Source organism: Lactuca serriola, chromosome 3 (genome assembly GCF_051521515.1).
Source record: "Lactuca serriola cultivar US96UC23 chromosome 3, Lser_US96UC23_V15, whole genome shotgun sequence".
NCBI lineage: Eukaryota > Viridiplantae > Streptophyta > Magnoliopsida > Asterales > Asteraceae > Lactuca > Lactuca serriola.
Window position 1 is genome coordinate 228,927,901 of NC_136410.1, and position 12,193 is coordinate 228,940,093.

The window sequence follows — 12,193 nt, forward strand, 5'->3', positions numbered from 1 at the left end:
TATTCTGTCAGAATGACAGAATGCCAACCATAAACTAGTAAATATATTCTGAAAGAATACACAAAATCGATTCTTGAACTAATAATATACCAAATAATTACATTGTACGATTGTGATTCATTGAATTATAACAAACATTCTGAAAGAATAACAAATATAATTCTTAAAAAATAACAACATTTTGTCAGAATTGTATTGCATGAGAATGATTTTATACAAGGAGCCTTTCCCATCAGGTCTTTAAGCCATTCTTCAAATCATTTCTATCACAAATTTATTGCCAAATACTTTGTAGTGATACACTTGTAACAACTGCACATTAAACATATAGTTAATTAACTACAAATTCTATCAGAATAAAGCAATAATATTCTTATATAATAAACTATTCTTTCAGAATGGAAATAATATAAAAAGGTAAACAAGGTCAAAGCTATGATCAGCCCATATGTCTGTTTGCTTCAACATCATAAACATGAGGAAAAGTCAGTTTGCTTCAACATCAAATCTATGATCAGGATGGATGTTTGCTTCAACATCATAAACATAGATTGAATCATCAATACTTCCAGCTACAAGTTCTCTGCCATCAAAGAATGGTAATTTCTGAAAAAATAAAAAATTACAAAAACCCAACTCAAAAAACTTAATCAAAGATCAGTAAAGTTCATGTAAACTTACCAGCATCTCCTCATTAACCGGTGATTCCATCACTAACCATGAATACAATCTGAGACTGTCATATTTCTCTTTGGCGTTTCATCAAACACTTTAAGGGCGCTCCTAAATCACCACATTTTCTATGAATCATGAATGAAAAAAAAAAAAACTAATTCAGAACCATCAACATCAAATGAGTTACACAGGAGGGTATACCTCCTGTGTTCGGTTTCCATACGATCGAAGAAAAAAAAAGCATAAATGGTTATGTGGCTTCGGTTTTGATTGAAAATGGTAGAAAAAAATCAATTATGATAATTTTCATATCATGTGAGAAGAACAGAAGATGTATCATGAAATGGGTTTGAAATCATTGTCTGGAATTGATTAAAAACATATAAGAGTCAAAATTTTGGTCACCAACAGAAATAATTGAGGAACATTTTGTTTTACCTGAATCAATAATGAAGATAGATGCAAACTTTTCTTCGGCGGAATGATGGTGTGTGTGAACGGCAACAATGGGATGGCCGGCAATTTGGTTAAGGTTATGAAGATGCAAAGGTAGGATTAGAGAAAGAGAGGGAGAAGAGATAATAAAGGGAAAAAATTGATGTCCACGTTCGTTTGTAAAAGAAATATATTAGGTATTTGTTTTGTTCCCTTAATTGTAGGGATTTATTTAAATGATCTCATTAATTGCTAGTGCAAAAAACCGAAGATACCCTTTTTATTTAATTAATTATTTAATTATTTGCAATTTTCTGATTGGTGCATTTAGGAACACAATAGTTGCTAAAAACATTTGAACCTAGCTCTCTCTCTCTCTCTCTCTCTCTCTCTCTCTCTATATATATATATATATATATATATATATATGTTTGTTTGTTTTATTTAATCCAATTCTTTAAATTAAGTAAATAAAGTCTATACAAACTTAATCATTTAATAATTAAATGATATTAGTATCAAACTTATAATAATTCATACATTTATGAATCACGTTTTATTATTATTTTTTTTATCATCTAATAATAAATTTAAGAGTTATAATATTTTAATATAAATCAAATTCATATACTAAAATATTAATTCATGTGTCTACTTGGTATTGATGTAAGTAAGATCATATGTTAATAACAATATCATTTTGTGATCAAATATGAAACGTTGTATGTTGTGGTCTGTTTTATCAATAGAACTAGACGAATGCCCGCGCGTTGTGCAATGAGATAATTATGTAGTTTAATATGGTTATATATGGTTTAATATACTGTGAATAAGCCATACATAAAACTTGTATGCGATTAAATAGCATGCATATTTTTTGATTTACAGATTTTTTTATCATAATAAATAATGAATTTTTTTTACTATTAGTTTAAAATTTTAAATGTAATTTTTATGTACACATTAGTATCTAATGTAATTAGTTGATGATTGATTAGATATGGATTCTTATATGTGGTCGTCTATTTATGTTGAACTTCGTAAAAATACATATTTAACGACTTTTGTTAGTTTTACTATTGAATAGAAAATGGTGCCGTATTTTAAGTAAATATAAAAAATCTCTTTCTCAATTTATTTTAAGATAGTGACATATTTTAAGTTAATATAAAAAATCATATTCTAGAACTAATGAAAAGAAAAAAGGGAGCCAAAAATTTTAACTATAATAAAGTTGATTCCAATTAAAAAGTGCTCAATCGAAGATAATATCATTCAATAAACATCATAAGATATTACGTTATATTCAAATTACAGACATCATTTTTGTAAGAGTCATTCAAAATATATGAGACTATAGTGCCTAATAGAACAATGTAATAACCAAATGACCCTAACATATTTTGAATGAAATATAATTATAATATATTATCTATGCAACTAAATTTATGCACAACATGTGGGATTCGTCTACTATATGGTATTCTTCTAATATATTATATTATAGTATAAACATTATATTTGGAAAACCACTTTGAGTTATATTGTAGTTTATTACATTAAATTTGTGATGGGCTGTATTTGACACACATTTGTGTATTTATATCTATATTATATATTTAAAACAAATCTTATATAAACATCCAACCTAAATATTCATCTTCAAGTTTTCTTTCTTCGCCACGTAAACAAACTTTTGTTATAAAGCCAAAAATGGAATAAAAGATACTTAATTGTATGATCATGATATATTGTATTTTGATTGAGGCTTGTACAAAACATGCATGAGCATATATTAGTAATTTATCTCTTGTTTTGGGTAATTCGAATAAGATAGCTTCAAATCCAACGTATCAAACGGATTACCCATTTACTAAAGTCTAAAACCCAAAAACTCAAAATGTTTTAGTATCATACAAATGCATGAGGTTTTAGCAAATTATTATCTCATATGAATTACCATTGATTATGTGTGATTAATTATTAAGAAGGTGAAAAGGTTTAGGGGTTTCAAATGCATGAGGTCTTAGCAAATTATTATGGGGGGTTTCAAATGCATGACAATCAAGGGAAAATGCAAGCTTTACAAGTATGTAAGATAGATATAGCATAAAATTGCCCCAAAATACCCTTCTTCATCATCCTCTGACAGCCCTTGTTTCTCACTTACACATACGTAGGGGCCTTGTGACTGTTGTGGATCATCTTGGGTCCTTTTCTGGTCATCTTGATCACCATTTGTCTAAAACAATTGCAAAGAGAACATGGGGTGATCTTGACTGGAAAACACAGAAACAATGGAAAAATTGTAGGTATTTATGGAATTTTCCATTGCCAAAATCAGAATAAACCTCATCTAAAGATACAAATCAAGAGATGAACATCCAGGAGATTCCATCTAACACATCAGCATTGAACTGCACCATAACTTGCCTGTATCTTGTATGAAACATGTATCACAACATTTTAATGATCAAACAACTTTTTATGTTTGTTACGTATGGTTCATTCATAATTTTTTTTCCTTAAATTAGGAAATTATTTGAAAGTAGGAGCAGTTTTTATCTGTTGTATTTATCTTTGGAAGTAAGAAGAAAAGCAGCCAATTTCTTATTAATTTTCCTTGGTTTGTTCGTAACCAAAGTAGAACTTGCTTTGATTGGGAGCTAACAAATTGAAAATAAAATAAAACAATGAAAATGTACTTGGGTCAGAATTGGACTAAATTCAAGACAAATGAACAACCGACTCATGAAACACTCTTCCATACTTACATAGCCATATATAGTTCTAAACAAATCTATATGTGAACCTCTTATTAACTATCGATAGAAATACAAAAAAGTCAAAAACAAAAAAAGAGAAAGAGAACATACTATAAGACGTATATATGTCGCCGTTAGTTTTCACCTCTTCAAGATTAGGTTTGATCTTTGATAGCAAATTCTCCACCTCAATCTCTATCTGGTAACTATCGGGTTGTGTGGAACCTTTTTTTAGCAGAAATTTGGATGCGGACTTCAATCTGTGGTCTTTTCGTATTTTGAAGGGATTTCTTTATGATTTTAAGACGTATATGGTGGTGTAGATTCTGGAGCTTCTTGTTGGTTACTTGGTGACGCTGATGATGACGATGGTGGTTTCTGGTCACATACTGGACAAGGTGGACAAGTAAAAGGAGTCGGTGATTGACTGGGACATGATGAACTTGGAGGTTGTGGCAACGGTGGCTCTATTGGTGAAGGTGATGGCGTTGGTGGTGGTATTGGTGAAGGTGATGGGGCTATCAAAGGTGGTGGAGATGAAGGTGATGGCGGTGGCGGTGGTGGTAATGACGATGGAGATGGTGCTGGTAAGGGTGGTGGAGGTGACGACGGTGGTGGAGATGAAGATGAAGGTGATGGCGCAGGGGTTGAAGGTGGTGGTGATAGTGGCGGAGCAACAGGCAATGCTGGTGGTGGAAGCTCCGGAGGCTGCCCACACCCATAAGCACTACAATCAAGCGACCGAGCCAAGAAATTCTTACACTGTGATTTTGTTCTCTGCTCCGGTCTATCTTTAAAACAATTCCTTCTATCATCAAAATCCACAAAATTCAAACAATTTTCTGTTTGATTCACAAAAAAGTTATATTCATAATCAATGCTCTCCAAATTAGGAAGCATACACAAACGCGCCGGAATCTTTCCCGATAACATATTATGAGCCACATTCCAAACCTCCAAACTTTCCATTTCTCCCATACTCTCAGGCAACTCCCCTTTTATCCTGTTACCACTCACATCCAACACTGTCAAATTCTTCATATCACCAATGCTTTCAGGCATACAAGACTCAAACCCATTGTTTGTTAAGATCAACTCCTCCAATCTCTCAGTCATTTTCGTTATACTCTCTGGAATACACCCCGAAAACTTGTTGTTTGCAAGAACGATCACTGAGGCTGGTGAATTCCCAATCTCTTCCGGTATAACCGAAGAAAACCGATTATTATTTACAAGAATCGCATCAAGATTCTTGTTGAAAAGCTTTTTAGGAAGTTTACCTTCGAACTCGTTAAACCGAATATCAAGATATTTGAGATTCGGTAGCTCCAAAAGAAAATCTGGAAAGTTTCCTGCAAACCGGTTATTGCTAAGATCGAGTTCGGAAAGTATCTTGAAATTCACAAAACTACGCGGGAGGGTCCCACAAAATCGATTAGAATTAATATGAAAAAGACCGAGATCGAATAATAATCCAAGGAGTTCAGGGAGTTTTCCGGCTATATCTTGGTGGTTAAGGTCGATTCCAGCCACCGTGCGTTCTTGAGGGTTGTCGGGTGATTGGTAACAAAACACACCCTCGTAATTACAGACGTCCGATCCAACCCAGGTATCGGTTACTCCATGTGGGTCGGATACGATGACTGCTTTCCATGCTTGTAATGCAATGTAGGCGTTTTTCATTCGTACATTTTCGAAATTTAGAGATGGATCAAGGACAAGACTAGAGTCTCCTTCTCCATCTTCCAAAAGCTGCCTCCTGTGGTGGTGGCTGGCACCATGGACCGACATGTAATGGGTGCTGGAGACATAGATAAGAATGAGAAAGAGCTTATGGAGGAGAAGGTTCGGCGGAAACCAAAGGTGGTGACAATGGCGGAACCCTAATTTCATCATACACCAGTGATCTATACGAAGAGTGAGCTGAGGGTAGTGCTTAGTCTTTAGGCCTCAAGAGTGTCGGGTGTGAAAGGCTAATTCTTTAACTGAATGTTTCTTTTTGCCTAACGACTTTTTCTTTTGTTTGCTATCATTAAAACCGCATTTAATCGCGCTTGTCCGTATAGGTAATTCGAAAAATAATGAAGATGCCGTTTTATTGTTTATTGAGAGATGAGAGAATGGCTCACCAAAGTGTGTGGGTATTTTCGTAAGTTCATAGCTTTCATGAAATCGGGTTACGCCCTACCTCATTTTTCTGCGGTGAAGTTTTACCTCATCGCATGTAATTTTCCAAAGACGAATATGCACTCATTGTTTTAAGGGCCGAAATTAGAGGATTGATTAAATGTGAGGGTATTTTTGTAGGCTGAGGAAAAGTAGAATATTGTAGTTTTTTGCCTTAAAAGCAAATTCGTAAATGAGTCGAATGTTCTAGTGGTTAAACAAAAAATTGATGGCTTATTACCACCATAGAGGGTATTTTGGTATGTTTAATACTTAGTTTGCAAATACCAATAGTTGGAAAAGTCTTACCTTGAGGAGGAGCCTTTCTATGGGCATCATTTCTCCTTATCCCAAGTTTCTTAGTAAATTTCATGTTGGAGATTAATGTCTTATTTAATAGATAATTATTAGGGTTAATCATTTAACATCCTCAAAAAATAAAGTTTGTATTAACCCTATCTATCTATTAGCGACTAACCAAAGTTCTTCTAGTCTAGTAGTACATGGTGTTGTCTTTCCTCCTTAAGTTGAAGATTCAAGTTTCGTAGTGGATACATGTTGAATAATTTCTGAAACAGTTTAGTATATATTTGTAGTTAAAAAAAAAAAAAAAAAAACTATTAGTGACTCAGAATCGTAAATGAGTGATTAAATAAATAATTTTTTTAATATAAATGTTTGCTTATATTTAATGATAATTCGTGTAACCTTTCGTTTAGGCAACTATGCCCTATATATAATGGGTTTTATATACTTGTAAATACACTTTATATATATATATATATATATATATATATATATATATATATATATATATATATATATATATATATATATATATATATATATATATATATATATATATATATAATCAATAAAAATGGTAGAACGAATCATTGACGTTACTAGAAAACTATGCAATCACTTGCAATAGATTCTTTAGGTAAGCTTTACGTAAAATGGTTACCTACGGAAACAGATTGCCATTGACTGCCTACATAAATTTTTGTAGGTAATTTACCTACAGATTGCCTGCAACTATATTTACGTACGTGTTACCTACAAAATCTGTTTTACCACTCTAGAATTGTATAAATTCTACAAGATATAAATTATGTTAAAGGTAATGAAATGATTGAACAAACAAAGGTAAATACGATCTAGTTTTCTATTAGAGAATACAAAGTTCATTACAGGTTACACTAATAACTTGTCAACAAGTATTTTCTCTTTCTAACTGACATCCCATTTATATAGGTTCACAACCGAGGGATTCTGTTGGAGAAATAATCACTAAAGATATGACACCCAAACAACGACAACCATACAACTTTTAAGCACATGTTGTGAAGCCTAGGTATCCAAACAAAGTATGAAATAAAACATGCTTTCATAATTACATATCGAAGACTTAAGATATAATGCTATGAAACCTTTCGCATTACAACTCAAACACAATACTTATGGATTACGAGACTTAACAATCTCCCCATTTTTATTAAGTTGTGAAAGAAGCTTCACTTTAGCTCATCAAAAACTTGTGGATCAAAATTCCGAACAACCATTCATACTATTATACACCACCTCAGCATCTCAGACACCGACTTGATCTCACTTGTCTAATTTATCTTGCCAATCTTAGCTTTCACAAGAATTCCATTGAGTGCCTTAGTCTTAAAGAAGTGTTTATCTTTCAAGTACATCATACAACTTTTTATCACTTTATTAACCATTTCGTTGTAAACAATACGCCATGGTTCTTGCTAAATCTCATCTCATCAATGCCACTTGGTTGATCACAAGGGCCAACACAAATCTTCTTCCTCAAAAAAGAAAAAAAAGAAAAAAATTCCATCTCCACATCCATCATGCACAAATCCATAAAGTATAATCGGATCATCTTCTTTAAGTGTAAAAGTTGATTCACATATAATGTCTTCTCTTTAGCAAGAATTGAATACAATATACAAGGGTTGAAGTTTCTGATCAAGCATTTGTGATAGTCAATATGTGGAGCATCTTTCTCCTCAACTATCTTTACCAATCTCTGGTTAATCTCAAAATTACGACCCTTCACAAGCAATAATTCATCATCCTTTTTTACCAGCTCAGATTTCAAATAAGATACTTCTTGCTTGAGAGAATTAACCTTCACTTCTTTCCTTTGCATCTCATCTGAGACAGATGTGCTTTAGTATCATAATAGTGAACCAAAGTTTTAATAAAATAAGTAAGAGCGGTGTTGTGCACAATATTGTCATTCAAAATCAAACTATTAAGATTTTTCACTTCTTGAAGAGCTGCATCCATCTTTTTAGCATTTTCTTTCACTACTTCCTTATTCTTTTCAAACAAACACTTACTCTTTGAAAGCAAATTTTTCGTTGTTCCTTCATGAGCCAACATCATATTTTGAAAGTTTCTTGTAGAAAATGATTCTCCATGGCGAACAAACATATGAAGCTTACGATTCAAAGCTTATAATATTTCTTTATCATTGACAGATTCATAGTCTCTTCATCAGATTCACTTTCATCAACGAGAAGTATTATCATTATCCACTACATCATTATCCATATTTTCATTAGCCACAAAATCATCATTTTGAACAATGGTTCTAAAGTGATAATGGAAGTTTCAGGAGGAACGACAACATAATTATCAAATGAAGTAGTAGTTTTTGTTGGGATTGTAACGGGAGGTGTATCAATCGTAGTGGTAACTGTTGTTGAAGTTGATGAAGTTAGTATGGTGTAAGCTAAAGAATGTATGATTGGTTGAGCAGATAAAATAGATTGAGTGGAAGTAATTTTTTGAGCAGAAGCAATACGTTATGTAGTAGAAGGTATATTGGGTGATTAAGAAATATTAATAATCAGATGAGTAAGAATGCTTTCAAAAATTTCTTTCTCAGTTGAAGTTTAGGTTAAAGATGTAGTGTTTGCGGGAATTGATGATACCTAAGAATCTGAAGCTTTCGAATTCATAACAATAGAATGTATCACAATAGAAGCTGGTTGGTCGATTGTTTTATGGTGATCTGAAGACCTCACGATGTCTTATTCATTTTGACCAACCGACTGTACACTAACAGTCTTGTCTTCTATATGATCTTTCAATCTCTTCATCTACAAGAGAAGGATTTACTTTCTTTATAAGATCCATCTTCTTTTGAGGCTTCAAAATAACATCCTCTCCTAACATCTTAACCTTTCTCTTTCCACCTACCGGTATCTTCATAATAGCCCCCATACCAAGAACTTCTTGTAATGCAGCATGAATATGCCTGGTAACAAACTTGGGAATTTTCTTGTATATTTTTATTACTTCATTATTCACAAGCACCTTCACAATCCTGACATCATGAATAAAACTAATATAGGAGACATTGGTATCTTAAGGAAAAATAAGATTCACAACATTCATCATTGGAATCTCAACCATGCAAAAATTAGTCATTTGTGGTACTTGATTATGATCACGAGCATTCGTAACCACAATCGACTAAATTATGCACACAGTATCTTTGAATCTTTTGTTGAGGAATAATGACTTTTTTAGAGTTAAAAAGATGAAACAATTTTCTCGCATTATTAGTGTCATTAGTATTTTCAGAGAAACATTTAAAAAAGATGATGAAGAGAGCATTCCAAACTGTTGGTAAACCAGATTTTTTCTTGAAGTTGGATAACTAAGTAAGAATAGGTGAATACCTTATTTGATGTAAAACATTAAGCATACTTGCAGAATAAATTATTTTTCGATTAGGATAAGACTCATAAGTAGATATGTAAAACTTGAATCCTGGTAAATTTTCCTTTTTGCCCTTATAGAATTTATTTGTGCATTTTAGATTTTAGTGTTGTACGTAGGGCGTACTACAAGGTACGCTTAGCATACAAGCTGCAAAGTGAGTACGCGGGGCGTACCAAGTGGTACGCTTAGCATACTTATGCCAAGGGTTAGTCGGGGTTCCAGATACATATGTGGGGCATATAGCCTTGTACGTGGGGCATACGCAAGGCTTAATGAAAACCCTAATTTTCATGTCTGGGCACTATATAAGCATCCATATGGCTTTGAAACCCTTATTTCTCAGCCTCATCAGACCCTTAAGAATCATATTCGAAACCCGAAGCCTATTTCTTATCATTTGAGCTTATAGTACCCATTTTGGTGTGTTTTGTCCCATTTTCAAGAAGGAGAAGGTTGGAGCAAGGTGGTAGTTCAAGGACAAGCTTGTAGATTCAGATTATCTGCTCCATTTCTAGCTTGTGTGAGGTACAAAGTTTTGATATTGTTGTTTAGAAGCTTAGGTATTCTTGTTTAAGATTTTAAACCCTTTTTGGTCCCATAAATGAGATCTGGTGGTTTAATATCACTTCAGAAGCTTAGAGTTGCCATTCTTGGTGTTCCTTTGGTTCTAGATTAATAAAGTTGCAACATTTGAAGCATTGATCCATCTATCCATGAGTATTGGCCATTATTATGAAAGTAGAATGTTATAAATCAAAGTTGGGATCTTTTGGGGCATGCAAAGTGACAAAGTCAGTGACTTTATGGTTCTAGATACTCTTTGGGGCTCAGATTTATGTTTTAGACCTTTGGACTTAAGCATTAAGAGCTTAATGTAAAATTCGGATGATTGGAGGAGTACGTTGAACGTACAAGTCATTACGTGCAACATACAAGCCATACATCGAGCACACCTAGCGTACAACGAGTACGCCTCGTGTACTCAGACTGCTTGGGCTTCGCATCTTATAGGCCTCGGTTGGGCCATTTATTTAGACCTTGTTGCCTTAAGCCTTATTGTGCCATCTAAAATCAAGCTTTTGGACTAAAGAAAATTATTAGACTTTAGGGTAAGATCCATATGAGGGGTTTGGGCCTAATTTGGTAAATAGGGTCATAAGTAGGCCTTGGTTGATTATTTGGTTTTGGGCCTCTTAGATTGTGGATTTGAGCCTTGGTCTTGGATCAAACTAGGTCATGCTTAAATTGCTCATTTTACCTCATGTTTGGGTTATGGTTATGATTTGGGATCCAATTGTTAATTAGGTGTTATTTGGATTTTTTAGCTCGGGGAGTCGTCAGGACAGTAGCTAGGGATTTCTTTCCGTGAGATTTAGCATTCGAGGTAAGTTCTCTCACTGGGTTTAGTAGGTCTAAGGCACCAATGCCGACCCGTAATGATTATGCTAGGATTCTAGGAGTATGTATGACCTTTGGTTGTGTTACGTGATGCTATGTATACCGAGCTAGGCTCGATGTTGGGTGAGGCCCAATGATTGGAACATATGCTAGTGTTTATGATCATAATATGTGCTAGCATGGTTATGTGATATAAACTGTATGTCTGTAATGGATGAGGCCCAATAACAAGTGAGGCCTGAGAAGAACAGATATGTGAACCGAGCGGGTCTCGACGTCGGGCGAGGCCTGATGTAGGGCGGGGGTTGTAACAACCCGTTATTTCAGGTCAACAAAAAGTCAACAACAGTCACTATACTAGAAATTATTTGATTAAATTGTTATTATAACTAGGTGATAGTGTAAAAGTGTTATAAAAATAAAAAAATATACCTTTCCTAAGAATATTGAGAAGTCTCGCAATCACTTGCCTTGGACCGAAAATGAGTTTTCAGTCAGGGCCACAAACCCTCGCATCTGGCCATTTCCTTCGGACCGCAAATGGTCCACAGCCAAGAACCACAAATGGTTCACAGCCGAGAACCCTCGATCTTATCCTATCGGTACACAATCCCCATGCATGTGTCACTTCTCATCAGTTTCTTGATATAAGTAACATGGACCGAAAACGTACTCTCACTTCTACTACATCCAACCGAAAACACTATCTATTCTCTTAAGAACACCAACCGAAAACTCATTTTTCTCTCTCAAGTATCATCAAAAATCCTTTGAATCTCCTTCGTATCTTGCTTAGAACATCAAGTGTTCTTCATTTCTTCAAGCAATTACCTTCCTTGTTGGCGATCTTTGGGCCGAAAACACTTGAATCTTTAAGTGGCCGAAAACACTTGAATCTTCAAGTGGCCGAAAACCCAATGGTTGGCTGAAAACTCCTTGCAGCCCCACGAATTAACTTCTAGCACTGTTATTTATAAGTGAACTTACAAATTAGGCTA

General features: G+C 34.0%; 1 pseudogene; it reads right to left on the bottom strand.

Moving 5' to 3' along the window:
* Nucleotides 1–3,824: 3,824 nt before the first annotated feature.
* Nucleotides 3,825–5,822, bottom strand: LOC145094821 (leucine-rich repeat extensin-like protein 7 pseudogene; annotated as a pseudogene).
* Nucleotides 5,823–12,193: the final 6,371 nt, after the last annotated feature.